Genomic DNA, 6128 nt, shown 5'->3' with positions numbered 1-6128 from the left:
TCAGGAAGTTGACAGAAGTCCAAAATGAATTTTGTCATCAATCAATACCCGCCTTTTTTGAAATGAGAAAACCACTTGTCTACTTGAGTGTTTCCCATAAGCTGTCCTTGTAAGCTGTGTTCAACACCACAACAGTTTCTGCAGCAATTTTCCTGTGCAGGAAAAAAAAATTATGCCTGCATGCTGTTCTCTGAAATCAACCATCACAAAAAAAAGGAAGTTTGAGCTAAATTGCTTTTACAAAAAAATTCACTGTGATCAGAGAGAGCCTTCCCAGGGCACGGGGGTCACTAACTCACAGTGAGCAGCTAGATGCTCACCTAGCAGGAAAGATACCTAATATAAAAATTTAGCCCAGTGGTGCTCTTTTACCATTTTGTGGGGGTTCCCCTTGTGTATATACATGTGTGTGTGTGTATTTCATTTTTACTATGGAGAAATGAAACTTTTTTCTTAAACTAGGAACCAGATCACGTTCTTCTACGTGTTCCCAATTATTCTAGCAATCTTTCTGAGGAACTTCTTGTATTTTCATTATCAAAAGTTATGTATTTTATATACCTGCAACATTTTTCCCTTTATTTCCAGTATTCAGCTACTTTAAAAGTTCTGAATTTTACTTTATTTTTCTAGATCGTTTACAGTTCTCTATTGGTATTGATTTAGTGATAGCAGTTATCATATTTTTCTGCTTTAATAGTAATCATTTAAACTGCTTTATGAATATATTAACTTTGGCCAGGGATGTTTATGAGTTCAAAAATGACTTTTTATTTCTAATTTATATTAATTTTTAATGCCAGCTGGTTATTATTGGATTAATTATCTTACAAACATGAAATTAAATGTTAATTTCCCTTAAACCAGGATTGTGTTTAATTCAATAGTCGATGGTAGATAACTTATACTTGTTAAACAATATTTAGATATTATTTACCATCTATTTTGCATATTGTTGATAGTTATCTTATGCAAAAACTTTCTTTTACATTTTTTATTGTGAATTGAGTGAGAATTTACTGAGCAAATCATCAGTTTTGCACTTATATATATTTCTTCATCTCACTGAAATCCCTTCTATACATTTTCACTTATCCCACTTCCTCCCTATTTCTTCTTTCCTAATCCACTGAACCATGTCCATATATAAACACCTGCCAGTTGATTTTAAATAGTTGATTATTACAAAGCGTGCTACCTCATTAATGTTATTGTTCCTGATATAGACCCATTGGTTGTTTGGCATAATATTGACCTGTGTGGATGAATTCGGTTTTAGGCCCAAGATTAATTCTTCCTCAGTGGCAAGTCCATCTTATTAAGAATTTCATATTTATTGTGTATAGTTGAGCTCTCTGAATATATTATACACCCAAGAAATAACTGAATTTCATAATGTTTTAATGACTTGATCATCTCTTCCTCTTTTTTGTGTTCATAGTATCTACTTACTAACGCACTTGGAACACGCAAAGCATCTGCCTCTCAACCATGTGCTAGGTACAGAGCTATTGCTTCAGGTGAAATGAAGAAACCCAAAATCCTACTGCAATTGAATCCTTTTCAACTCATGGAAAACCTACAGGACAAAATAGATTTGCCCCCTCCCTTTGTGTCCAACCCTGTCAGTATTTCCAGGAGCAGAAAAACCAGTCTCTTCCTGAAAAGCTGCTGTTGGACATGAACTGCTAACCACAAGAAAGCAGTCTAATGCGCAACCAACTACACCATCAGGGATCCACTGCTTTCACATACTCATCATAAATTCCTTCATCTACACAGCATACAACAATACACATGAGAAAGCTATGAGAGTATTATCGTGGCTTGGGCCAGGCACGTCTCAGTCCTTAAAGTTAGTAACCCCTTGCTTTTCCATACTTTAAAGCATTCTTGTGCAATAGATTTGCCCAATGCAACATGTTCTTCAATCTCTGCTTCCATTAGCATTGGCTGTTGATTCAAGCAGATGAAATCCTAGACAACCTCAATCTTTTCTACAGTGATCACAGGGTTACCTACTGGTCCCATATTCAAATAAATGCACTGGAGGAAAATATTGAAAGTACCATGAACTGCCAAAAGAATCAACAATCTGACTCACTCACTCTCACTCATTCAGCCTCTCATTCTCTCTCTCACTAATTCACTCACAAACTCTCACTAATTCAATCACTCACTCATTCTCTCAAAAAGAAAAGAAAAAAAAAGAATCAGCAATCTATTTTGGAAGAAGTGCAGCCAGAATGCTTCTCAGAAACAGGCTGGGGAGATTTTGTCTCACATACTTCCCACATGCTATTAGTAGAGAGCATTCCCTGGAAAGGGGGGTCATGCTTGGTAAAGTAGAGGAGCAGTGGAAAGAGGAAGACTTGGAACAAGATGGATTGACACAGTGGCTGCAAGAGTGCATTCAAACAATAACAATTGTGAGGATGGTGCAGAACAGGGCAGTATCTGTTCTGTTGCATGTAGGGCTGCTATGAGTGAGAACCTATCAAAACCACATTACAGTACTGATATAATACTGCCGAACTCACATCAACGTGACATGACAGAATTAAGTTGGTTTTGTTATTTTTATTGTTCATGTGAAGATTTCTGAGTCACAATTTAACTCGTCAATTTGAAAAGGTATTTCCAAAACAATGAGTTTAAAAACAGATTTGTGAGTGTTTTCAAATTATCCCATATCAACAACTTGTTTGACAAATGGTAAAACATAGCCAGATTGTAAAGGCTGCTTATCAAACAAGTACACACATGTTTTGATAGTAATGTGTTGGTTGTCATTCAAGGAAATGATATTTAGACTTTTATTAGCAGTAATATAGAGCAGTTTGATTCCCCCCCCCCTACAGGATAGGAACATAACTATAAATGCAAGGTTATTACAAAGATAAGAACAGAAACAATAAACTTCTGAAAAAAAAAACATTACATTCATTTTGTTTGCTAAACTATATTAACTCTAGAATATTATAGACTCATTTCTAATTGCAAATATTTGTATTTTCTTGGGATCCGTTAGACTTTTAAGGCTCATTAAGAAAAATTATGAATTCCAAAGATTTTTAATAGTTTTACATAACATTTTCTCTAAAGACTATAATTATTTGAGATAAATCTTGGCAAAACACACACACAGAGAATAGATATTTGAACAACTACTGGACAGGAACTAGCTATGAATATTACAGTGACAGGAATTCATGACAAATTATTTACTATCACATAATAATTATATTTTATTGTATTGTGGATTTGAATTTTGTTTTATTACTATTTACTGACTTATAAATACATATGTCTAGGTTTATTTAAGCCACATTCTTTCGATATCTCTGTCATGCAATTATTTACCTTTTAAGGAATTTAAAATACTGTTGGTCACTGTTTCCTTTTTTACAGATAAATAGGCATTCATACGAACTTATCTGTGCCTGATGTTTTAAGTGCCCATAGCTCAAATGTAATTTAGTATGCCAATAGGAAGTATAATAAATTAAATTTCAAATAAATATCTTAACTGAAAATTTGGATAATACATTGTTTCTTCCTAGACATTGACACTGCCATTTTTAAAAATCTAATTTTTCATAATAAATTTAAAAATGATTCTTCTACCTTGGTGTTATTCCTTTATGCACTTTTTACTACTACTATCACTTAATATTATCAAAATTATTTTAATGTTGATGTTATATATATTCTTATTTATATATATATATATCTTGAATGCAATTATTCTTTTTACTTGGATGGCATAAGAATGTCTGCTGTCTTCAGAAAAAGCAAATAGCAAAGCAAATGCAAACATGTAAATACAAATGCGTATAGCTTGGGTCTAATTTAGTAGCGTTAGTTTGCATCTGTGTATAAATAGAATATGCAAGTGTTTTGATTGGTGTTTAGTGTTTTAATAGAAAATGGCTTTGCTATGCTTGAGAGCAACTAAGTTTGCATATATGTTGACCCTTAATTTTTGTGTGTGTGATTTTTTTTTAATTTGGTGAGAGCGTGAATGCAGTCCCTGACTACCACAAATTATGCAGTTGAGTTTCCCCGCATTTGGAGAAATCGCAGGAGTCAGCACGCCCGCAGTGCAATAGATGAGCCTCGCCCTGGGAAAACCACCTTCCTTATCATGGTGTCTCCCCTGCCACGTAAATATAATGTGTGTGATGTTTTAATGAGTTGTGGGATTGCAAGAGTTATATATCTGATCAATTGGCCTAGAATATCCTTTGAAGAACTATTTATTTAGTTGCAAATTACAGAGAAGCAATACTTGAAATGCAATTAAATAGTACAAGACTTTTCCTTTGTTCTTAGACTCATCGTTATTAGGTCCCCATTTCCCCTAACTTCCCTGCCATATCAGAAAGGACCCTTTAATCCAGGTACTGCCTCTATAAATTTACCTACCCTGGATTTCATATCAGAAAAACCCAACAATCACAAAGTAAAGCAGACAAAAAACAAAATCCTAAAGGAAGCAGAAACCCTTGAAAACTCGAATAAATTTTAAATGGGTCAAAAAAGCAGAAAAAATTATAAAGTGTTAAATTTCAACCTAATTGCATCGGCAATAGTCCATGTCCCCATGCATTTGCATGATAACGAGGCTATTGACATCCTTGATCCATGATTAGAAGTATTTCACAGACTTAATCCAAGTATATTTCCCCTTCTCTTCTTTTTAACTGAAAGAACTTTAAAATGTGTCAAATGGGAGATCAATTGATAACATATTACATTTAAATCTAACGATACCCTTCATAATGACTTTACAATGCTCTCTCTCATAACAGGTGATTCACATCCCTCAAATAGGATCAGAGGGGTTTCGCTGGAAGCTTAATCAATGTGTGGACTCTGTCAATGGATTTTGGGCTTCCACGGGCATCCATAGCCTTCTGCAAACCAAATTGTTTCACAATTGAGGCTGACACCATTTCTTCCTTCCGATGTAGCTTATATTATTTACAATACATGAATCACACAGGCTGGTGGGCTTCTTTGGCATGGACACTGTCGACACTTCATTTAGGTGGCTTCTTGCATGAAGATAAGTCTTTAAGAACCCAGACACTATTCCTTCTCACTGTTGGGCCCCCTCTAGTTTCTTCACCACCCTTGCGGTAGCACCCATAACTTCATGACTTCTTCATGAGGGTGGGCATCAAGCAGGTCCATGTCAAATGAGTGAACTGTCCTTAGATTAGGGCTAGAATTATATGCAAGCCCTGTTCGCACCTTGGAGACATCATTGCCAGTTTATGTTAGACAAAATGATCAATCACTCCCTGGGGCATCACTTCCACTGTTATCAAGTCAATATACACTCATGGAAACCCTTTAACAGGATCGAACTTTTGCCTGGGAGTTTCCAAGACTGACATTCCTTTCAGGAGTAGACAGCCTCCCTCATAGCTGCCTGGTGGTATCAAACTGCTGACCTTGTGGTTAGGAGCCCAGCGCAAAACCACCACCCATTAAGACGGTCATTAGTTTAGTCAATAGTATAGCATTTAAAACACTGTTGAGAAAAGGATATTATATGAATATAGGCTGCCTATTAACCACAAATATATGAATTGTGTTCACTTGCATAGAATAAATGCTTAATTTACTGGACACTATTTACACAAACAATGGGGGTGATGATAGGGTAAAACTTTTAATAATAGTCATCCACAACATCAGAGGCATGCTTACCAGATTAATACATATCATAATGAAGTGAGTAGGGCATTAAATGAGTGGTTGCCCCCCAACCCTACTGCCCAATAAGATCACCTATTTTTAATAAACAGATAGGCAAGTAGTGCACATAATACCAAATATTTCTAGCATTGTTGTTATTAAAAGTCTTCCAAAGGGTTCTGATTCATACCAACCTTAAGAACAATGGGAGGACACATTGGCCGGTCTTGCTCAGTCCGCACCATTGTTCTCTTTGAGCCCATGGTGCCAGCCGCCTAGTCTTCCTCTTGTTTCCACTGACTCTCTACCCGACCAAGTGCATGCTAGTTGCTAGTGACTCTTCTCCAGACTGGTCTCTCCTGTTAACGTGACTGAAATGTGTGAGAGGGCCGTCCTTGCTGCTAAGAAGTATTCTGCTG

At 35.9% G+C, this 6128-nt stretch overlaps 1 non-coding gene across 1 annotated transcript; it reads right to left on the bottom strand.

Moving 5' to 3' along the window:
• Positions 1 to 4009: 4009 nt before the first annotated feature.
• Positions 4010 to 4174, bottom strand: LOC142443833 (U1 spliceosomal RNA). Its single transcript, XR_012783576.1, has one exon. It is a non-coding gene; the product is annotated as a U1 spliceosomal RNA (small nuclear RNA).
• Positions 4175 to 6128: the final 1954 nt, after the last annotated feature.

This window comes from Tenrec ecaudatus, chromosome 3 (assembly GCF_050624435.1).
Source record: "Tenrec ecaudatus isolate mTenEca1 chromosome 3, mTenEca1.hap1, whole genome shotgun sequence".
NCBI lineage: Eukaryota > Metazoa > Chordata > Mammalia > Afrosoricida > Tenrecidae > Tenrec > Tenrec ecaudatus.
Note: the sequence above shows the minus strand (reverse complement) of the source record. Positions and strands in the feature narration are given on the sequence as shown.